General features: G+C 44.1%; 1 protein-coding gene and 1 long non-coding RNA gene across 3 annotated transcripts in view; both read right to left on the reverse strand.

Moving 5' to 3' along the window:
- The window catches only part of LOC129858184 (ecto-NOX disulfide-thiol exchanger 2-like), a 419,543-nt gene that overhangs the window by 363,805 nt on the left and 30,829 nt on the right, over nucleotides 1–24,909 (reverse strand). The gene's annotated exons all lie outside the window — the stretch shown is intronic.
- On the reverse strand, nucleotides 18,153–23,078 carry LOC129858185 (uncharacterized). Its single transcript, XR_008759985.1, has 2 exons — nucleotides 20,502–23,078; nucleotides 18,153–19,866 (listed from the first exon to the last, which is right to left on the reverse strand). It is a non-coding gene; the product is annotated as an uncharacterized LOC129858185 (long non-coding RNA).

Below are 24,909 nucleotides of genomic sequence, written 5' to 3' on the forward strand. Positions count from 1 at the left end.
ACAACCCCTGTACCATCCTACTGTTCATAAGACATCAACCCCTGTACCATCCTACTGTTCATAAAACATCAACCCCTGTACCATCCAACTGTTCATAAGACAACAACCCCTGTACCATCCTACTGTTCATAAGACATCAACCCCTGTACCATCCTACTGTTCATAAGACAAAAACCCCTGTATCATCCTACTGTTCATAAGACAACAACCCCTGTACCATCCTACGGTTCATAAGATAAAAAACCCCGTACCATCCTACTGTTCAAAAGACATCAACCCCTGTACCATCCTACTGTTCATAAGACATCAACCCCTGTACCATCCTACTGTTCATAAGACAACAACTCCTGTACCATCCTACTGTTCATAAGACAACAACCCCCGTACTATCCTACTGTTCATAAGACATCAACCCCTGTACCATCCTACTGTTCATAAGACAACAACCCCCGTCCCATCCTACTGTTCATAAAACAACAACCCCTGTACCATCCTACTGTTCATAAGACAACAACCCCTGTACCATCCTACTGTTCATAAGACAACAACCCCTGTACCATTCTGCTGTTCATAAGACATCAACCCCTGTACCATCCTACTGTTCATAAGACAAAAACCCCTGTATCATCCTACTGTTCATAAGACATCAACCCCTGTACCATCCTACTGTTCATAAGACAAAAACCCCTGTATCATCCTACTGTTCATAAGACAACAACCCCCGTACCATCCTACTGTTCATAAGACAAAAACCCCTGTATCATCCTACTGTTCATAAGACAACAACCCCTGTACCATCCTACTGTTCATAAGACAAAAACCCCCGTACCATCCTACTGTTCACAAGACAACAACCCCCGTATCATCCTACTGTTCATAAGACATCAACCCCTGTACCATCCTACTGTTCATAAGACAACAACCCCTGTACCATCCTACTGTTCATAAGACAACAACCCCTGTACCATCCTACTGTTCATAAGACAACAACCCCTGTACCATCCTACTGTTCATAAGACATCAACCCCTGTACCATCCTACTGTTCATAAGACAAAAACCTCTGTACCATCCTACTGTTCATAAGACAACAACCCCTGTACCATCCTACTGTTCATAAGACAACAACCCCTGTACCATTCTGCTGTTCATAAGACAACAACCCCTGTACCATCCTACTGTTCATAAGACATCAACCCTTGTACCATCCTACTGTTCATAAGACAAAAACCCCTGTATCATCCTACTGTTCATAAGACATCAACCCCAGTACCATCCTACTGTTCATAAGACATCAACCCCTGTACCATCCTACTGTTGATAAGTGGTCACATGAGCCCCATAATTCTCTAATAGGAAGTCTGGACCATTGCCGTGACTAGCCCTGGCCCAGACCATAACAAGAGAGCAATGGGAAGTTAAGTAAACAAGCCCAATCCGCTCCATTAACACGAGGACCACAGGCTCTCCTGCCACCCCACCATTAATTATCTGGTCTTACAGGAAGATTAGAGAGAAAACAAGAGATAGGGAAAATAACACACAGCTAGACTCTACTGGGCCTCCCCTCTTTAATTACCAACCCAGCAGAAACACACAGAAACGTGCTGGATTTCTTAACAAGCTACTAACCCGGAGATTATACGGAGCTCCGAGCTAAAATGACCAGTGGTTGCAACGAACACAGCAGTAGTATTAACTACCAGACCAGCTGATCTGACATTGTTTTATATTTTAGCTTTATTTATCTAGGCAAGTCATTTAAGATGAAATTCTTATTTACAATGATGGCCTACCCTGGCCAAACCCTAAACCGGACAACGCTGGCCAATTGTGCACCACCCTATGGGACTCCCAATCACAGCCGGTTGCGATACAGCCCAAGATCAAACCAGGGTCTGTATTGACGCCTCTAGCACTGAGATGCAGTGTCTTAGACCGCTGCGCCACTCAGGAGCCCATGTTACGCTGTCAAGCTGGCTTACTACTTAACAGTGGAAATGGCATGGGACATGGTTTTTGTCTGTGTTCAATACACCCGCCCCAATGAAGTAACATTCTATCAAATACAACTCAATTGAAATAAGGAAAAAGATAAATGGAAGAATATGACATACAACTGAAATAGAAAAATTAGACTGGGAAAGTAGCCTATGTCAATTACGATGATTTAGTTAACACGATTCACTGCAAACAATTGCTTAGCCAAACGATGCCTACATCGAGGCTACTCTTCTGCGAAAATAAAGTTATTGAGGATCAACTTTTTATTAATTACCACATTGTAGCCTAAATGAAAGTGATATGGATTGCAGCAACGTAGGATAGACAATTTAAATATCATTATAAAACATAGCACTTTGCACCTGTTTGGTTGGTTAAGATAATCACTTCCAAATAATAAGAAATGACTCTCCCTACCACATTTCTTTACAATTCAGACATTGTTTCTTCAATAAGTAAAATAAAGTAGTACAGTAGGTCTACTAGCCTAATAACAGGAGCCCTGTACGAACATATAAAGGTTCACTTTTGAGTGTTATCACGTTGTTAGACAAATAAATAAATCATCTTGGCTATCCATACAACTCGGCTATCCCCTCTTGATAAGAAATGGTTATATTCGATTCAGATAAGTAAAATCATTAATGAATTACATAAATTGGAAACAAAACATTTATCCCACACCATAATTCTTTCACTCATAAAATGTGTAGGGAAGGCTACATTGTCATAGTAGATTTGCCGTGGTAAACGAGGAAATGAAATAATTTTAAGTACAGTATGTCAAATAGATAAATCACCCTTAGTCAGTTAAAATTGCAGGATTAAATTGTTCCGATGTTAATACCCTCCAGAGGGTGAAAACGTCTTGAAAAATGTTGCTTGCAATCTAGGACTAAAACATAACCCCGACATCCAATCTGCGTTATGAAGCAGTAAATCGATGTTGGATGATGGTTACAATTGAGATCAGCTGTGCGGGTGATTTTAGCACATATTGATGATTTAATGGGAGATCAGCTGTGCGGGTGATTTTAGCACATATTGATGATTTAATGGGAGATCAGCTGGCAAGAATCTAATGGCCATCGATGGTTGTAATTGGCCCAACAGAGACTAGTGGATCACGCACAGGACAGCTCTAGATGCTCTTGTCTGGCCCAGTTTGAATTTTCTCTCTCGCTCTCTCCCCTCCATTCATCAATCTGTCTCCATCAGCCAGAGAGACAGGCTAGGGGTCCTGTTAGCCATCTCAAGTCCAGTGTGTGCGTGCATGTGTGCAGCTGGAGGGGAGTGGGGGAGTCTATGTCTGACTGCGTGTAGACACCAGCAGAGCAACAGCTGCAGCAGGGTCTGTTCTGAGTCCCTCCCTCCCACCTCCCTCTTCCCTCCCCTGTGGTGTCCAGGCTGCTGAGGGGGAGGCAGATCTTCAGGGGTCGGCCGCTCCCCACTATTAAACTTTAATCCCTCAAAGCGGGATAAGGTAAACATTTGATTGCAGGAGAGGTGATTGATGTGGGGCTGTCAGTAAGTCAGTGGTTTGCATGCACTCGGATCCATAGCATGCACACAGGTACACACACACACACACACACACACACACACACACACACACACACACACACACACACACACACACACACACACACACACACACACACACACACAAAAGTCAAGGTCATCTGAAGCCTTGCCAGGCAGAGTATTGGGGGAATGGTGTAAGGTGGTGTATGGAGAGCTGAGCTGTGTGAATACTGATACACCACTTTGAGTTGGGGATGTGGAGCTTCATTCCAGCGGGAATGACATAAATATGAGGAGATGAGTCTGTGTGAATTGACCGTAGAGAAGACTGTTCTCTCTCAAAGTGCCCCAGTGAGAACTGAGCCTATTATTTCTCCTTCCTGACCAAAAGAGTGAAGATCTTTTAGTCTATGGCAAGGACCACATTTCCCCAGAAAGCCATATGATCTACTTTTTAGAGGAAACCAAGCCATGTGTTAGAAATAACCTTTTAGAGCAGGGCAAATTCAGTCCTTGAGGGCCTGACTGGTGTCACAGTTTTGCCCCAGTCCCAGCTAACACACCTGACTCCAATAATCACCTAATCATGATCTTCAGTTTACAATGCAATTTGATTAATCAGCTGTGTTTGCTAGGGATGGAGAAAAAGTGTGACACCAATCAGGCCCTCGAGGACTGGAGTTGCCCACCACTGTTTTAGAGGACAATGACTGTGTAGGTCCACATTATTGACCCATGCTTAAAAGGGAGGAATTCTCTGGAGCATCTACTCAGATAAATAATATATAGGTCTACTCAGATAGATAATGTATAGGTCTACTCAGATAGATAATGTATATGTCTACTCAGATAGATAATGTATAGGTCTACTCAGATTGATAATGTATAGGTCTACTCAGATTGATAATGTATAGGTCTACTCAGATAGATAATGTATAGGTCTACTCAGATAGATAATGTATAGGTCTACTCAGATAGATAATGTATAGGTCTACTCAGATAGATAATGTATAGGTCTACTCAGATAGATAATGTATAGGTCTACTCAGATAGATAATGTATAGGTCTACTCAGATAGATAATGTATAGGTCTACTCAGATAGATAATGTATAGGTCTACTCAGATAGATAATGTATAGGTCTACTCAGATAGATAATGTATAGGTCTACTCAGATAGATAATGTATAGGTCTACTCAGATAGATAATGTATAGGTCTACTCAGATAGATAATGTATAGGTCTACTCAGATAGATAATGTATAGGTCTACTCAGATAGATAATGTATAGGTCTACTCAGATAGATAATGTATAGGTCTACTCAGATAGATAATGTATAGGTCTACTCAGATAGATAATGTATAGGTCTACTCAGATAGATAATGTATAGGTCTACTCAGATAATGTATAGGTCTACTCAGATAATGTATAGGTATACTCCAGTGCCAGATGATGTAGCTAATTTCCCACAAACTCACTATAACTCTTAGTGGAGAACTCTTGGTTAATATCTTGACAGAGAACATTTTAGAGGACAAATTACGGTGTAGGTCTACATTACTAATCTACGCTAGAGAGGGAACACATGGTTCACATTAGATCCAGCAGCTGTAGTTATGTAGAGATCTATAGGGCTCTACTTAAGACCAGAGTAGCTCTATTGAGTACTTTGATCTGTTGTGCGCTAAAAGAAGCATCCCTTGATATTAAATGCAACTAGTGAATTGTATGTACAAGACAGTCTACTGCACTGTTGGAGCTAGTAACATAAGCATTTCACTGAACCTGCTAATACACCTGCAAATCTGTGTATGTGTAACGGCGGCCTTCCCTCTCTTCACTAGAAGAGGGGGTGAAACAGGGATCGGACCAACACGCAGCGTAGCCAGTGCTCAACATGTTTAATTAACAACAACTACTGTGAACACTAAACAAATACAAAATAACAAAGTGGCAAACCGATACAGACCTATCTGGTGCAGAACACAAACACAGAGACAGGAAACAACCACCCACAATCCCCAACACAAAACAAGCCACCTATATATGATTCTCAATCAGGGACAACGATTGACAGCTGCCTCTGATTGAGAATCATATTAGGCTGGACACAGAAACAGACAAACTAGACACACAACATAGAATTCCCACCCAGCTCACGTCCTGACCAACAATAAACAAGCAAAACACATAAGAACTATGGTCAGGACGTGACAGTATGCGAACAATAAACATTATTTTATTCAATAATTGAACTAGGCCTTGGAAAATTTGATCATGGATGTTTTAACTCATTCGGTTATTGTAACTGGGCTTGGATTTTCCATCATGTAAGTATATGAACTGAAGTTAAACAGACAGTATCCTTTAAAACTGAGAAGATGCATTCATTTGTAGCTTACTATACTGTAATGCTCAATGTTCAGTTATGGCTGAGAGATAGAATCAAGACCTAAGAACTATGTTATAAAACAGTGATGATGAGTGAGGTGGAGGATTAGTTTGTATGATGTTGGGTTCCGAGAATATGAAATATAGGGTAATGTATCAGGGAAAGCGATCACTTGTTGCAGGCATTGATAAGGGGAGAGAGCCATGGATTAATGATGAAGGGGGGTCAAGATCAGGTCAGGTCACGTTAAGGGAGAAATAAAAGTTTATGGCCCGTATCACTTAGTGTCCTGCCTAGCAGTAAAGATACAATGTTTGTACAGATGTGTAGGGGGAGACTCAGATGTGTAGGGGGAGACTCCTCCTGGTGCTGTACTGTACAGTACAGCACCAGGAGGATCCTCCTAAAACCCCTCAGTACAGTAGAGCACCCAGGAGGATCCTCCTAAAACCCCTCAGTACAGCACAGCACCCAGGAGGATCCTCCTAAAACCCCTCAGTACAGTACAGCACCAGGAGGATACTCCTAAAACCCCTCAGTACAGTAGAGCACCCAGGAGGATCCTCCTAAAACCCCTCAGTACAGTACAGCACCCAGGAGGATCCTCCTAAAACCCTCAGTACAGTACAGCACCCAGGAGGATCCTCCTAAAACCCCTCAGTACAGTACAGCACCCAGGAGGATCCTCCTAAAACCCCTCAGTACAGTACAGCACCAGGAGGATCCTCCTAAAACCCCTCAGTACAGTACAGCACCCAGGAGGATCCTCCTAAAACCCCTCAGTACAGTACAGCACCCAGGAGGATCCTCCTAAAACCCCTCAGTACAGTACAGCACCCAGGAGGATCCTCCTAAAACCCTCAGTACAGTGTAGGGGGAGACTCATGTGTAGGGGGAGACTTAGGAGGAAGGGTTAAATATCAGTGCTTGTGTGAAAATGTTTTTGTCTAATGCAGCTGTATTGACCCTCTGGGAAGAATAAACTTGGTTAACTTGTTATGGATAGGGGGCAGCATTTTCACGTTTGGATGAACATGCGCTGACCAGCTCTGTTCCATCGCATTTCTGAAGACAAAATAATTCTCCGGTTGGAACATTATTGAAGATTTATGTTAAAAACATCCTAAAGATTGATTCTATACTTTGGTTGACATGTTTCTACGGACTGTAATATGACTTTTCGTCTGAACTTTTGCCTGGACCTGCCCGCGCGTCGTGAGTTTAGATTGTGTACTGAACGCGCGAACCAAAAGGAGTAATTTGGACTTAAATGATGGACTTTATGGAACAAATCAAACATTTATTGTGGAACTGGGATTCCTGGGAGTGCATTCTGAGGAAGATCATCAAAGGTAAGTGAATATTTATAATGCTATTTCTGACTTATGTTGACTCCAACATGGCGGATATCTTCTTGGGTTGTGTTGGTCTCTGAGCACCGTACTCAGATTGTTGCATGGTATGTAAAGTTTTTTTTAAATCTGACTCAGCGGTTGCATTAAGGAGAAGTATATCTTTAAATCTGTGAATAACACTTGTATCTTTTATCAATGTTTATTATGAGTATTTCTGTGATTTGATGTGGCTCTGTGCAAATTCACGGGATGTCTTGGAGGCAAAGCCAAATGTAAACTGAGGTTTTTGGATATAAATATGAACTTGATCGAACAAAACATACATGTATTGTGTAACATGTTGTACCGGGAGTGTCATCTGATGAAGAATATCAAAGGTTAGTGATTCATTTTATCAATATTTCTGCTTTTTGTAACTCCTCTCTTTGGTTGGAAAATCGCTGTGTGCTTTCTGTGACTAGTTGCTGACCTAACATAATGATATGTTCCGCTTTCGCTGAAAAGATTTTTTGAAATCGGACACTGTGGTTGGATTAATGAGAATTTTATATTTAAAATGGTGTTTAATACTTGTATGTTTGAGAAAATTGAATTATGAGATTTCTGTTGATTGAATTTGGCGCCCTACAATTTCATTGGCTGTTGGAGAGGGGTTCCCCAGTCCTAGACAGGTTAAGCTTTCATTTTGTCTGTAGAGTTTTCTACTCTGAGAATTAGAACCTAACATTGAACAGAGATTGTTTGACCCTCTTTATGGAGCACAATTGTTTTGGATGGAGTTTCAAATCCTCCTTGAGAGTTCAATTTCGCAGTAACTTTTTTTTCTGTCGACTGAGGATGTATTTTCATCAGCATTCTAAATCTCTTTATTCAAGACGTGTCCATGACCCCCAGAGTGACATCAATAGCCCCAGACATCTGTCAGTGCATTCCGCCTCCATCAGTCAGGAGGCTCTTCCTCTGCCGTTTCCTCCTTTACTGATAAATCAGAACCATCACACCCACACACTACTCTGGCCTTAATGGAGACCGATAATTTAGCTGGTGGCCAAATGTGGCCCAGCAAAGAGAGTAGGCCAGAGAATGAGGTAACACAGACAGTCATAGATGTGCAGAATCCACACACACAGATTTTTGGGATGATTTACTGGAGTTACTAATATTAAGTATAACACTCAGTATTTTTACGACTGATTCCATATATCTTGAGACAGCCATAAGCCTATCTTTAGTGTGCAAGTCAAGGACAATGCAGAGGACACACTAGTAAACTAGCCCTATTAGTTCAGTGATTCTTGTATACCATGTAGCCTGAACAAACTAACTGTTGATAAATAAGATGTACAGGCTAGACATCTGAAATCTGCAAACACAATGGCTCATTACATGTCGCCGAAAGAGAGGGCTGCCTCACTTCTAGCTCTTGGAAAACTTTGCAGGATTCGTTTTCTTTTATGTATTATTTCTTACATTGTTTGCCCAGAAAATGTTTGTGTATACAAGCATTTCGATACACCCGCAATAACATCTGCTAAACATGTGTATGTGACCACTAAATTATTTGATTTGATTTGAAAAGGATATATGTTAGAGTGTGAAAGTGTATTGGTATTTTTTTTTGCACGCACGCACGCACGCACACACACACACAGTTAGGCACCAGACTTAATTATCCAGCACAATCATGCATAAATAAAGACTTGCATTAAAACAGAATAGGCTAATTCTATATAACAAGGAGCAGGCGAGTCCATCGTCAGAGCAGTTATTTTCCTTTAATGATAAGAGGAGAGGATCCTGCAGGGCTCTGTGTCTCAGAGATAGTCAAAGGCTATTTCAGACAACGGCTCCACAGCAGAGACTAACGGGCCAGGATGCTGAAGGACTGCCTGGTGGCTCTGCTGCCTCCGGGCAAACAGAATGGGGTCTGTTAAAGGTTCCCAGAACGATTCATTAGGTTGTGGGGGTGTGATATGGGAACTGGGGGTTGCCTGTTGGTTCTGCTGGCTGGGCTGCATTGCTCTTTGGTACTCCTGGAGCCTGGCCCAGTCCTGTCTGTCTCACTGCAGCTGCTGGTCAGTGAGCACGCTAACAGACTAAAGCTAACAAGCCAGGAGAGGAGGAACAGATTTCATCCAGCATATGGAGGCTCACCAGGGCCCAAAATAAGCAGACCGCTGCAGATGCCCTCTGTACCTAAAGAAAACAATTAATCCTCACTGTTCTCTGCCTCACTAACTACTGTCTTGTACTATTGGGGGCAGGAAAGAGAGAGCGGAGGAGATGGGGAGGGAGGTTCAAAGAACGTTCATTTGTTGCTCTTATCAGAGACTGAGGTAGCAGAAAAGAGTTCTGTAAAAATGCACAGCGATGTTCTTTGGCTTTTCACCCAGTCCACACACTCTTCTCCCATGACATGTCCATGACCCTGGGGAGCAAAGGGTTCAGAGGGGAGAAACATGCATCCTGCTGTTGTCTGTGAGGTTAAGACGAGCTGATCCTCTCCCACTGAGCTGCTTCAGGCCAATGCTGCATATAAGCTCACTGCTTCAGACACTCTGACCTCTCCTTTCATTCCAGAGGGAAGGAAAGTGTAGCAAATGACTAAAACACGGTCCATCTCTCTGTTACAAGCTTGCAGAACTTGTCTTTACTCCTTGTTAAGGTCAAGACTTTATAGGCAATTCATGTCCAGGAAACATATGAATCACTTTCAGTTCAGTTGAGATGACAAAGTGTTCCAAAATGAACCAGCGTTTGAAGTGGGCCTACAAACCAGAGAATCTGACAGAAATACAATTCAGGAACTAATGAAAGCTGCTAAACTTATCTCCTCATTCCAGATTAGCCAAACACTTCTAATAGGAAGACTTAGTTTGCATAGAGGGCAGGTGCTCTGTCGTTGACAGATGAAGAGTAGAGCTTGATTCGTTGGGTTGAGTTCCAGTGTGGTTCATTCATAACAAGCAACGTTTCCTCTCTAACAGCTCTTCTGAGGCCCCCCACTACCTCAAAATGCCTGACAGCCTCCCCACCAGGTCCTGAAACAGGTCCATAAAGCTGTGGGGCCACTATAAACCTGTATTGGTGTGTTTGGACCATGATAGTTTGTTGGTGTCAGAGGAAAGCTCATAAAATTGTCAGAGACTCCAGTCACCCAAGTCATAGACTGTTTTCTCTGCAACTGCATGGGAAGCAGTACAGGAGCACCAAGTCTAGGACCAAAAGGATCCTTAACAGCTTCTACTCCCAAGCCATAAGACTGGTGAACAATTAATCAAATGGCCACCAGACTATTTACATTGCCCCCCCCCCATTTGTTTTGTACACTACTGCTACTCGCTGTTTATTATCTATGTACAAACTAACCTGTATCCCCTGTATATAGCCTTGTTATTGTTATTTTATTGTGTTACCTTTTATTCTTTTTTACTTTCGTTTATTTGGTAAATATTTTCTTAAATCTTCTTGAACTGCAATGTTGGTTAAGGGCTTGTAAGTAAGCATTTCACTGTAAGGTCTACACTTGTTGTATTCGGCGCATGTGACAAATACAGTTTGATTTGAGCCGTCAGCTGATTTGTGGATACAATTACCTTCCCTCTGTAATGGCTGTTCAGTGACATGATGTTAAGTCAGTGGAGAACAGCAGAACCCAGGAGGATCCTCCTAAAACCCCTCAGTACAGTACAGCACCCAGGAGGATCCTCCTAAAACCCCTCAGTACAGTACAGCACCCAGGAGGATCCTCCTAAAACCCCTCAGTACAGTACAGCACCCAGGAGGATCCTCCTAAAACCCCTCAGTACAGTAGAGCACCCAGGAGGATCCTCCTAAAACCCCTCAGTACAGTAGAGCACCCAGGAGGATCCTCCTAAAACCCCTCAGTACAGTACAGCACCCAGGAGGATCCTCCTAAAACCCCTCAGTACAGTACAGCACCCAGGAGGATCCTCCGAAAACCACTCAGTACAGTACCCAGGAGGATCCTCCTAAAACCCCTCAGTACAGTACAGCACCCAGGAGGATCCTCCGAAAACCACTCAGTACAGTACAGCACCCAGGAGGATCCTCCTAAAACCTCTCAGTACAGTACAGCACCCAGGAGGATCCTCCTAAAACCCCTCAGTACAGTACAGCACCAGGAGGATCCTCCTAAAAACCCTCAGTACAGTACAGCACCCAGGAGGATCCTCCTAAAACCCCTCAGTACAGTAGAGCACCCAGGAGGATCCTCCTAAAACCCCTCAGTACAGTACAGCACCAGGAGGATCCTCCTAAAACCCCTCAGTACAGTACAGCACCAGGAGGATCCTCCTAAAAACCCTCAGTACAGTACAGCACCAGGAGGATCCTCCTAAAACCCTCAGTACAGTACATCACCCAGGAGGATCCTCCTAAAACCCTCAGTACAGTACATCACCCAGGAGGATCCTCCTAAAACCCCTCAGTACAGTACAGCACCCAGGAGGATCCTCCTAAAACCCCTCAGTACAGTAGAGCACCCAGGAGGATCCTCCTAAAACCCCTCAGTACAGTAGAGCACCCAGGAGGATCCTCCTAAAACCCCTCAGTACAGTACAGCACCCAGGAGGATCCTCCTAAAACCCCTCAGTACAGTACAGCACCCAGGAGGATCCTCCGAAAACCACTCAGTACAGTACAGCACCCAGGAGGATCCTCCTAAAACCCCTCAGTACAGTAGAGCACCCAGGAGGGTCCTCCTAAAACCCCTCAGTACAGTACAGCACCCAGGAGGATCCTCCTAAAACCCCTCAGTACAGTACAGCACCCCAGGGGAAGACCATTACACTCATCACAACTATTAACAGCACATCAACCCAGAGAGAAGCTTTTCACATCTCAAATACAGGACAAATGGAGTGATGCTGAGGGGCTATTAGGAGCCTGTGTGGAGGCTGATTGACAGAAGAGTGTGTGCTAAAGTGTTTTGAACTTCAGAACTTCTCCTCTATCTAGTCTGAGGGATGGGACATTTCCGATAGTGAGGAAATTATGAAGGTGAGTCTACATTGTGTCAGGGCTGAAGTGGCATTTCTGCGATGTGTGGATGTTAGAAACCCTCGGTATTTGCAGTTGAATGGAACGTGCTGTGGTTTATGTGTTGTAAGGCTGAAGCCGTATAGCATACGGTAGCTGCAGTTGGGTTATGGTGTGTGTGTGTGTGGGTGGGTGGGTGGTGGTGGTATGATGCATTAGAGTGGTATGTGATGCATTAGGCAGCCCAGCGGGAAGAGAGATGAGCCGTCCTCATGTCAGCACTTAAGGTTCAGGAGGCACAAGGGAGGAATAAGGGGGAGACTGGAATGGCTTTTCTGCTATATGTGGATGTTCCAAACCTGCTGTTACAGTAGTTGAGTGGTATGTGGTGGGGTTATGTGTTGTTGGGTTGAGGTGAGATGGTAGTTGAGTGGTATGTGGTGGGGTTATGTGTTGTTGAGTTGAGGTGATATGGTAGTTGAGTGGTATGTGGTGGGGTTATGTGTTGTTGGGTTGAGGTGAGATGGTAGTTGAGTGGTATGTGGTGGGGTTATGTGTTGTTGGGTTGAGGTGATATGGTAGTTGAGTGGTATGTGGTGGGGTTATGTGTTGTTGGGTTGAGGTGATATGGTAGTTGAGTGGTATGTGGTGGGGTTATGTGTTGTTGGGTTGAGGTGATATGGTAGTTGAGTGGTATGTAGTGGGGTTATGTGTTGTTGGGTTGTGGTGAGATGGTAGTTGAGTGGTATGTGGTGGGGTTATGTGTTGTTGGGTTGAGGTGATATGGTAGTTGAGTGGTATGTGGCGGGGTTATGTGTTGTTGGGTTGAGGTGATATGGTAGTTGAGTGGTATGTGGCGGGGTTATGTGTTGTTGTTTTGAGGTGATATGGTAGTTGAGTGGTATGTGGTGGGGTTATGTGTTGTTGGGTTGAGGTGATATGGTAGTTGAGTGGTATGTGGCGGGGTTATGTGTTGTTGGGTTGAGGTGATATGGTAGTTGAGTGGTATGTGGTGGGGTTATGTGTTGTTGGGTTGAGGTGATATGGTAGTTGAGTGGTATGTGGTGGGGTTATGTGTTGTTGGGTTGAGGTGATATGGTAGTTGAGTGGTATGTGGTGGGGTTATGTGTTGTTGGGTTGAGGTGATATGGTAGTTGAGTGGTATGTGGTGGGGTTATGTGTTGTTGGGTTGAGGTGATATGGTAGTTGAGTGGTATGTGGTAGGGTTATGTGTTGTTGGGTTGAGGTGAGATGGTAGTTGAGTGGTATGTGGTGGGGTTATGTGTTGTTGGGGTGAGGTGATATGGTAGTTGAGTGGTATGTGGTGGGGTTATGTGTTGTTGGGTTGAGGTGATATGGTAGTTGAGTGGTATGTGGTGGGGTTATGTGTTGGTGGGGTGAGGTGATATGGTAGTTGAGTGGTATGTGGTGGGGTTATGTGTTGGTGGGGTGAGGTGATATGGTAGTTGAGTGGTATGTGGTGGGGTTATGTGTTGTTGGGTTGAGGTGATATGGTAGTTGAGTGGTATGTGGTGGGGTTATGTTTTGTTGGGTTGAGGTGATATGGTAGTTGAGTGGTATGTGGTGGGGTTATGTGTTGTTGGGTTGAGGTGATATGGTAGTTGAGTGGTATGTGGTGGGGTTATGTTTTGTTGGGTTGAGGTGATATGGTAGTTGAGTGGTATGTGGTGGGGTTATGTGTTGTTGGGTTGAGGTGATATGGTAGTTGAGTGGTATGTAGTGGGGTTATGTGTTGTTGGGTTGAGGTGATATGGTAGTTGAGTGGTATGTGGTGGGGTTATGTGTTGTTGGGTTGAGGTGATATGGTAGTTGAGTGGTATGTGGTGTGGTTATGTGTTGGTGAGGTGAGGTGATATGGTAGTTGAGTGGTATGTGGTGGGGTTATGTGTTGTTGGGTTGAGGTGATATGGTAGTTGAGTGGTATGTGGTGGGGTTATGTGTTGTTGGGTTGAGGTGAGATGGTAGTTGAGTGGTATGTGGTGGGGTTATGTGTTGTTGAGTTGAGGTGATATGGTAGTTGAGTGGTATGTGGTGGGGTTATGTGTTGTTGGGTTGAGGTGATATGGTAGTTGAGTTGTATGTGGTGGGGTTATGTGTTGTTTGGGTGAGGTGATGTGGTAGTTGAGTGGTATGTGGTGGGGTTATGTGTTGTTGGGTTGAGGTGATATGGTAGTTGAGTGGTATGTGGTGGGGTTATGTGTTGTTGGGTTGAGGTGATATGGTAGTTGAGTGGTATGTGTTGGGGTTATGTGTTGTTGGGTTGAGGTGATATGGTAGTTGAGTGGTATGTGGTGGGGTTATGTGTTGTTGGGTTGAGGTGATATGGTAGTTGAGTGGTATGTGGTGGGGTTATGTGTTGTTGGGTTGAGGTGATATGGTAGTTGAGTGGTATGTGGTGGGGTTATGTGTTGTTGGGTTGAGGTGATATGGTAGTTGAGTGGTATGTGGTGGGGTTATGTGTTGTTGGGTTGTGGTGAGATGGTAGTTGAGTGGTATGTGGTGGGGTTATGTGTTGTTGGGTTGAGGTGATATGGTAGTTGAGTGGTATGTGGTGGGGTTATGTGTTGTTGGGTTGAGGTGATATGGTAGTTGAGTGGTATGTGGTGGGGTTATGTGTTGTTGAGTTGAGGTGATATGGTAGTTGAGTGGTATGTGGTGGGGTTATGTGTTGTTGGGTTGAGGTGATATGGTAGTTGAGTTGTATGTGGTGGGGTTATGTGTTGTTGGGGTGAGGTGATGTGATGTGGTAGTTGAGTGGTATGTGGTGGGGTTATGTGTTGTTGGGTTGAGGTGATATGGTAGTTGAGTGGTATGTGGTGGGGTTATGTGTTGTTGGGTTGAGGTGATATGGTAGTTGAGTGGTATGTGGCGGGGTTATGTGTTGTTGGGTTGAGGTGAGGTGATATAGTAGTTGAGTGGTATGTGGTGGGGTTATGTGTTGTTGGGTTGAGGTGATATGGTAGTTGAGTGGTATGTGGCGGGGTTATGTGTTGTTGGGTTGAGGTGATATGGTAGTTGAGTGGTATGTGGTGGGGTTATGTGTTGTTGGGTTGAGGTGATATGGTAGTTGAGTGGTATGTGGTGGGGTTATGTGTTGTTGGGGTGAGGTGATGTGGTAGTTGAGTGGTATGTGGTGGGGTTATGTGTTGTTGGGTTGAGGTGATATGGTAGTTGAGTGGTATGTGGTGTGGTTATGTGTTGTTGGGTTGAGGTGAGATGGTAGTTGAGTGGTATGTGGTGGGGTTATGTGTTGTTGGGTTGAGGTGATATGGTAGTTGAGTGGTATGTGGTGGGGTTATGTGTTGTTGGGTTGAGGTGATATGGTAGTTGAGTGGTATGTGGTGGGGTTATGTGTTGTTGGGTTGAGGTGATATGGTAGTTGAGTGGTATGTGGTGGGGTTATGTGTTGTTGGGTTGAGGTGATGTGGTAGTTGAGTGGTATGTGGTGGGGTTATGTGTTGTTGGGTTGAGGTGATATGGTAGTTGAGTGGTATGTGGTGGGGTTATGTGTTGTTGGGTTGAGGTGATATGGTAGTTGAGTGGTATGTGGTGGGGTTATGTGTTGTTGGGTTGAGGTGATATGGTAGTTGAGTGGTATGTGGTGGGGTTATGTGTTGTTGAGTTGAGGTGATATGGTAGTTGAGTGGTATGTGGTGGGGTTATGTGTTGTTGGGTTGAGGTGATATGGTAGTTGAGTTGTATGTGGTGGGGTTATGTGTTGTTGGGGTGAGGTGATGTGGTAGTTGAGTGGTATGTGGTGGGGTTATGTGTTGTTGGGTTGAGGTGAGGTGATATGGTAGTTGAGTGGTATGTGGTGGGGTTATGTGTTGTTGGGTTGAGGTGATATGGTAGTTGAGTGGTATGTGGCGGGGTTATGTGTTGTTGGGTTGAGGTGATATGGTAGTTGAGTGGTATGTGGTGGGGTTATGTGTTGTTGGGTTGAGGTGATATGGTAGTTGAGTGGTATGTGGTGGGGTTATGTGTTGTTGGGTTGAGGTGATATGGTAGTTGAGTGGTATGTGGTGGGGTTATGTGTTGTTGGGGTGAGGTGATGTGGTAGTTGAGTGGTATGTGGTGGGGTTATGTGTTGTTGGGTTGAGGTGATATGGTAGTTGAGTGGTATGTGGTGTGGTTATGTGTTGTTGGGTTGAGGTGAGATGGTAGTTGAGTGGTATGTGGTGGGGTTATGTGTTGGTGTTTGCAGTGGTAGACTATATGATGCAGCAGCCCAGCAGGAGGCGATACAAGCCTGTCCTCGTGTCACCGCTGAAGTTCCGGGGGGCACAAGGGGAACATGAGGGAGTATGGGAAGATGAATGACATGCTGCTCATTGGGCTGCTGAGGGGCTCCCAGGGCTCCTGTGGCAGACTGGCTGGCTGGAGGAGAGGGAATTCAGGCTCACATTCTTACCTTCCAGTCATGTAGCAGAGCCTCTCACACAGAGTAAATTACAGTATGTGTAGCCAGCAACTAGGTAGAATGACAGTGTAATGATGGTGATTCCAAGTCCTGGCATGTCTCTAAACTGGCTGCCCAGCTGAGACCTGCTGCTGTGTGTCACTAATGGTAATTCATAGAAAATCTTCTGGCAATCTATCATAACTTTGGTAATTTATACATTAATTGCTTTTTTACAAATTATTCATATACAGTATAGTATGAATTGTTTATATCTGTGTCCATATTGTTCATGAGTTTAAACACCAGTAAGTTGATGATTTGTATTTAGGATAATGTTTTACAGCTTTGTCATTATTTAAAAAAATATTATTTCATTAATTTGACATTTGATAAGGCCAGAGAGGGCCAGAGATAATTACAGACACCTGTGATAATCTGTCAGAGCTGAGAATGCAAATAACATCTCACACAGAGAGAGAGAGCAAACTGTCTGGACAACTCACACCAGGAGAGATGAAGAGATGAACACTGACAGGAACCACAGGGGGTCATGCCTTTTAATGGATTTCCTTACACCATCATGATTCCATTTGCTATGGTAGTTTGTCTGAAAGGATGTTGCTTTACGGTGTAAGTGCAAAGTCTTCTGCTAAAGTGTATGTGGGGAGACAGCAAATTGAGGCAAGAGCTTTTGTACTTTCTTATAGCTGACAAAAACACAAAGGGAGCAGTGCTCTGTAGTACAACTTCAATGGGTTTTGTTGCAGCCATCATGCAACCGCCATCTCCAGTCCTTCTACCTCCGTATTGTCTGTGGAACTAAAAGCCTTGGTGCTGTATGAAACACTCAGGATGCAGGCTGCTCTAAGTGGGTGCAGATCCCAACACTGCAGACCTCTTTGTCCTGGTATTTGACAAGCCCCTGCCTCTTCCCATCCGTTTTTGGTATTTGACCAAAAACAACAGGTGTAGACCTTACAGTGAAATGCTTACTTACAAGCCCTTAAACAATGCAGTTAAGAAAAATACCTGCTAAGTAAAAAAAAAATGTAAAAAATAAGAAATAAAAGTAACAAATAATTAAAGAGCAGCAGTAAAATAACAATAGCGAGGCTATATAAAGGGGGTACCGGTACAGAGTCAATGTGCGGGGGCACCGGTTAGTCGAGGTAATTGAGGTAATATGTAGGCAGATTTATTAAAATGACTATGCATAGATAAACAGACAGAAGTAGCAGCGTAAAAAGGGGGGGGGGGGGGTGATGCAAATAGTCGGGGTATTTGATTAGCTGTTCAGGAGTCTTACGGCTTGGGGGTAGAAGCTGTTTAGAAGACTCTTGGACCTAGACTTGGAGCTCCGGTACCGCTTGCCGTGCGGTAGCAGAGAGAACAGTCTTTGACCAGTGTAGCTGGTAAAAAAGTGGTAGTAGCCTACAATAATGAAAAATTCCAGGTGTCCAGATAAAATATTTGTATAATTATTAGATGACGCTTACACTTGTCTAAATTGATTGGTCATGTGAACAAAATGCTATAACCACAAGCCACATCCAGTGGTTGGAAAAAGTACTAAATTGTCATACTTGAGTAAAAATATAAATAATTTCAAATTCATTATATTAAACCAGACGGCACAATTGTATTTAAAAAAAAAAATACATTGACAGATAGCCAGGGGAACAATATACTTAAGTATCAAAAGTATAAACCATTTCAACTTCATTATATCAAGCAAACCATACGGGACAAATGTATTATTTGTTATTGATGTATAGCCAGGGGCACACTCCAACACTCAGACATAATTTACAAACAAAGCATGTGTTTAGTGAGTCATTCAGATCAGAGGTAATAGAGATGTCCAGGGATGTTCTCTTGATAAACGATTGAATTGGACAATTTTCCTGTCAAAATGTAACAAGTACTTTTGGGTGTCAAGGAAAACGTATGGATCACACATATCAATATTACATTTTATATACCAATATTTTGCTAAGTCTTGCTAAGTGGATGGTCTATACAGAAGGTGTAAACGGTACAGCCAAATGGTTACTTGCATAGTAGCAATATCAGAAATAGATAGTGTCAGTGTCAATATCAATAAAACATACTACATGTACAAGAACAATAACGATAGTGATAGACGAGGTAGTTATATGCATACAATCAAGGGTAAAGTGGCAGAGCAGCAGGATAAAAAAAATAGTTAGCAGCAACGTAGGAGAGAGTCATGCGAATAGAGGCACAGCATATAGTGCTGATGACTGGTCTGTCCAAACCACGCATGAACAAGGGAATCTATATTCGGAGAGCCTGTTTCGGTCCTGCCTTTGACCTTGGTGAAGGGCATGTGATGTCCATAACCTTTTCGTCACGAAACTCCTTGATCTTGTCAAAAAGATAGTTTGACTAGCTGTGTCCAGTCCAGCTGGTGCTTTTACAGCCAGGATATCTATGGGAGGAAGGATGGCAGCGTTGCGCAGCAGCTGAAACCTGGTCTTGACAGTCTGAACGCTCCTTGGAGACAACACCAGGCTCCAGAGCATCGAAGTTGTAAAACGGGGATTTTTTTTTTTTTTTTAATCAGAAGACATTACAACCCTGCACAACATCAATTCATCTCCCAAGTATAGATAAGAATAACCTCATACAAAGAAACGTATTTTTTACCTGAAGTGCTGGTACTGCTTGATCTGTGGCAGCGGCCTAAAGTACGTGTGTTGTCAGGTGTTGTTGCCAGCCATAGCTTTCCACCAGCACCGTACCATCATCTAGTCCAACCAGCTGTGGGATGTTGACCCCTGCCACAGTGCTGTCCTTCACAACACCAACAATCTCAGACAAAGTGTTCACTCTGGTCTTTCTGAAGCGCTGCTTGATGAGGCCGAAGCATAAGTCAGGGTCAAACTTGGTGTGGCCTGTGATCAGGAAGTGAAGGTCCAAATTGTGGTGGAGCTTGTGCATGGCCCACCAGGCACAATACCAGAGCACAAACTTGTTCTGGCCACTGCAGTGATCACAAGTCAGGTCCACACGTGTTTTTCCAACTCTGTAGTTGAAGAAATGGTGCTTGTAGTTGATGACTGCGCTACTGCCTTTGCCTGCTTGGTCCAGCTCTCTTTTTGATGACTGTATGACTGGTGGAGTCAGGCGCGTTTTACTGATTAATGCTGAAAGACAAATTCCAGATACAAATATTTTTGCATTATTATAAAATAGATGCGAAATGGCATTCTGAGATATCACTAGAGACAGTTCATACAGGTAATGTTAGCTACTGTTGCTCGCCAACCATCTAACATCAGCTGGCTAGCTAAAAGCAAACGATAACTAGCAATACAAACCGATTGTCATAGCTAGCTAAAGTTAAGCAATAAGTTCAATGTTAGCTAGCTAACATTAGGCTATAACTAGCAATTCGAAATGACATTCTGAGAAAATGTCACTAACATTACTTCATACACGTAAGTTAATGTTAGTTAGCAAGCCAGCAACCTAACCTCAGCTAATGTTAGCTAGCTAACAGCAAGCTTTAACTTGGGATCTTTTGTTTAGACATGTCACGTAAACATTAGCTAGATAGATAAATTACTATAATCCCAATCCATAGAGTATCGTTACTAGCAATACAAACCAATTGTCATAGCAAACTAAAGTTAACCAAATAATGTTCGGTTCATTGTTAGTTAGCAAGCCATCCATCGAACTCCAGCTGGCTAGCTAACAGCAAGCTTTTGCTTGCAATGAAAACAACTTTGACAAAATTAGAAACGTATAATATCTGAGTCTGTAACTAGATTCTTACCTGTATACATGGATGAAAGCTTCACGGCAGACGGCAACCTCTTTTATAAGACATCCTGTGTTGTTTCCGTTTAGTTTGCCCAGCTTGTTCGGCCCTTTGTGTTGCACTTTGTGTTGCACTGATTTCAAAACGTGTTCTGAAATGAGAGAGTCAGCATTGCATGGCACGATCGTCATCCAGAAAGTAGTCCATCACAACTTTTTCCCACTGACCTTTGCCTGATAAATTCAGGGCAGTAATGTTATTGAGAGCAGTAGCAACATATTTGCAGTTCTCCATTCTCCAAAAAAAACACTGAAGTAGAAACACTTATTTACACATAACAAGCAGCTCATTTTATAGACACAAGATGCAACACCGACCAATCGAAACTCATCTCTCAGCATGTCCAGCCCACTCATTATCTCAGCCAATCATGGCAAGGTTGCTGACTTTTTCTGTGGCTAAACCAACTAGGCTCGTAATTGAACAATTTTATTCGTATTTACAGATGGCATACAAGTTTGATATTAAGGCACATGAAAGTTCACATGTTCGAGAAGGCATTTCTGCCAAAAAATGCATTTTGATTTAAAAAAAAAATTACGTTCAAAAGGCTCTCCTGTGAAGTCATGACTTCCGACATACGCCTAGTTTCCTGAATCAGGTCAGAAATAAGGTATTTCTGTTTTTTCTTTTTAATACATTTGAAAAAAATTCTAAAAACCTGTTTTCACTTTGTCATTGTAGGGAATTGTGTGTAGATTGATAAGGGACATTTTTTAAGAATAAGACTGCAACGTACCAAATGTGGAAAAAGTCATGGGGCTGAATAGTTTCCGAATGCATTGTATGCGCTCTCCCACTCTCTCACTCCCATAGATTGTATATTTAAACAACACAAGAAGTGGGGGGAAGCCTGTGGTCATGGACGACTCCCTGATTACCACTTTTAATTATATGTCATTGAGTTAATTTGTCCAGAGGTAGTCATGTGTTTTATATTCCACTGGATAGCTCCTCTGGAATATCGTTACCATAACCTAATCATTTCGCGCCTCTGTCTTTTTTTCACTGGACATCATGTCTCCTTGAATAGCAAGGCTTGGAATAAGTTCTTATTTACCTGCATAGAACTGGCACTAGTCATTGGCGTTAACTGTTGTTTTGAGGGTGACACACATCATTGGCATTAACTGTTGTTTTGAGGGTGGCCCAAGTCATTGGCATCAACTGTTGTTATGAGGTTGGCACAAGTCATTGGCGTGAACTGTTGTTTTGAGGGTGGCGCAAGTCAGTCGCGTTAACTGTTTTTTTTAGGGTGGCACAAGTCATTGGCATTTACTATTGTTTTGAGGGGGACATTTCAACTGGAGGATTATGTCACAATGGTAACCATTTTCAATATAGACAAATGTAAAAACTAATGTAACATTATTTAGTCAAGCACACTTTCAGTGTGAAATTCAGAATTTTTTTCATTAAACATTTCACTTGTGTGAGAAATAAACTATCAACCTTTAGAATCTTTGATATGACATGGTGTGCCCACTAAGAAGGTTTTTGTCCTGAAGATGCACCTGGCAGGTGTTTGTGTGTGGAGAATGCAAACTGAGAGAGAGGTTGTGTTCTGTTCACAGCAAGTGGCATGATACCATACTAATGTCATGCCAATAAGGGTCTGGCAACGGACAGTCTTTGGGCACATCACTAGTATGGCATCATGCCACATGCTTTGAGAATCCTAGCGGCCAGGGTGGAACCCAGCGTACTGTGAATGGGGATCAGGGAATGTGTCACTGATTCTCCAAACACAGCAACTCGGTTTCCTGCACCAAGGGCACCATGCTGCTACATCACAAACTGTGTGTAGGCAGCATGCCGATACTCCGGGGCGTCATCTCCAGGCTCTGCTGCATCAGCCACTGCCAACACGTCAACCCTATACCGCCTGTGCAAACTTAAATAGCTGTTGCCTAGGCAGTAATGGGTGAAATGTGGCAGCTGGTTAACACAGAGGTCTGGTCCCTGACCACAGCACTTCCTCTCTCTGTCTGTAGGCATCTCCCTGCAGTTGCCACAGGTGCACCTGGTACATGTGCAAGTGGTGGCTCACCATTCTGCCGCCAGTAAATCTCTAGACATAAAAAGAACTCGCTGAAACATCAGTCTCACCACCTCTCTGTTGTCTGCATCATCCAGCTCCCTGAGGAGGAATTCCTGAATGAACAGGTGCACACATAGCCTATTATCAGGAAGGCAGAATGGGATATTTCTCTCCACACCCCACTAAATGTATTTCTCATTTGTATGGTCAAGGTCTACGATTAATTCAAAGCCAATTCAAACACTAGTTTCTACTGTAAATTGATCAAACTAGATCATGTTTCTATTAAAAGTAGTATGTGTGGAGGAGTACACGTGAATGTAGTATATGTGGAGAAATACCAAAAACCAAAATGTATTCAGCCACAAATTATTCTGTTCATACATTAACTATTCAAGAAAAAATACTTTATTTTTGTTAAATGTATTGACATTTTTTCAACATAATACAAACCTGTGTGGCAGCCATTCTATCACCTCGGAGAGCAAAAAGCCTCTCGTTATCCTAATTTCTCTCCCTCTACCCCTGCCTATCCGTCCTCTGCCCCTGGCTCTATCCCTGCCTCTGCCTATCCGTCCTCTGCCCCTGGCTCTCCCTCTACTCTTGCCTCTGCCTATCTGTCCTCTGCCCCTGGCTCTCCCTCTACCCCTGCCTCTGCCTATCCGTCCTCTGCCCCTGGCTCTACCCCTGCCTCTGCCTATCCGTCCTCTGCCCCTGGCTCTCCCTCTACCCCTGCCTCTGCCTATCTGTCCTCTGCCCCTGGCTCTCCCTCTACCCCTGCCTATCCGTCCTCTGCACCTGGCTCTCCCTCTACCCCTGCCTCTGCCTATCCGTCCTCTGCCCCTGGCTCTACCCCTGCTTCTGCGTCCTCTGCCCCTGGCTCTACCCCTGCCTCTGCCTATCCGTCCTCTGCCCCTGGCTCTACCCCTGCCTCTGCCTATCCGTCCTCTGCCCCTGGCTCTCCCTCTACCCCTGCCTCTGCCTATCCGTCCTCTGCCCCTGGCTCTCCCTCTACCCCTGCCTCTGCCTATCCGTCCTCTGCCCCTGGCTCTCCCTCTACCCCTGCCTCTGCCTATCCGTCCTCTGCCCCTGGCTCTCCCTCTACCCCTGCCTCTGCCTATCCGTCCTCTGCCCCTGGCTTTCCATCTACCCCTGCCTCTGCCTATCCGTCCTCTGCCCCTGCCTCTGCCTATCCGTCCTCTGCCCCTGCCTCTGCCTATCCGTCCTCTGCCCCTGCCTCTGCCTATCCGTCCTCTGCCCCTGCCTCTGCCTATCCGTCCTCTGCCCCTGGCTCTCCCTCTACCCCTGCCTCTGCCTATCCGTCCTCTGCTCCTGGCTCTCCCTCTATCCCTGCCTCTGCCTATCCGTCCTCTGCCTCTCCCTCTACCCCTGCCTCTGCCTATCCGTCCTCTGCCCCTGGCTCTACCCCTGCCTATCCGTCCTCTGCCCCTGGCTCTCCCTCTACCCCTGCCTCTGCCTATCCGTCCTCTGCCCCTGGCTCTCCCTCTACCCCTGCCTCTGCCTATCCGTCCTCTGCCCCTGGCTCTCCCTCTACCCCTGCCTCTGCCTATCCGTCCTCTGCCCCTGGCTCTACCCCTGCCTCTGCCTATCCGTCCTCTGGCTCTGACTCTCCCAATAGCCCTGCCTCTTGCCCTGCTAGTCTGACTGCCATCAACACTTTCCAACGCAATCTGCGCATACAATGAATGGTGTTAGCTAGATGTTATATGTCCTACCACGTGAAATACTTTCTTACATACATTGGCTATTACAAAACAACTTGACAAGGTTGAAACTATTGCAGCTTTCTAGATGTGCAATAGTCTCAACCAACTTTGGTTTTGCAAACGTTAGCAAGGCTAGCAAGGAAACCGACAGAACACATCACAGCAACTTGACAAATTGAAAGTACAACATTGCCATATGGTTTGACAATACAACTACTTTTTGGAGTTATACCATTATATTTCACCTCATCACTTGACATTCTGTGTCCAGTGGTTAGCTAGTAGACTGCTGCTGTAGCCATATGAAATGGCTGCCTAGGTAGCTAGCTATGCCTATGTAAACAAATCCACACATTGTAGGACGAAGGTGTGGACCAAAACGCAGAGTGGTTAGTGTTCATACTTTTAATGAAAGTCAACAAAACAATTCAAAATACAAAAACAACCAACGTGACAAAACCGAAACCGTCCTGTGTGGCAACAAAACCTCCACAGGAACAAACACCCACAAAACACAAGTGAAACCCAGGCTGCCTTAGTTTGATTCTCAATCAGGGACAACGATAGACACCTGTCTCTGATTGAGAATCATACC

Source organism: Salvelinus fontinalis, chromosome 6 (genome assembly GCF_029448725.1).
Source record: "Salvelinus fontinalis isolate EN_2023a chromosome 6, ASM2944872v1, whole genome shotgun sequence".
NCBI lineage: Eukaryota > Metazoa > Chordata > Actinopteri > Salmoniformes > Salmonidae > Salvelinus > Salvelinus fontinalis.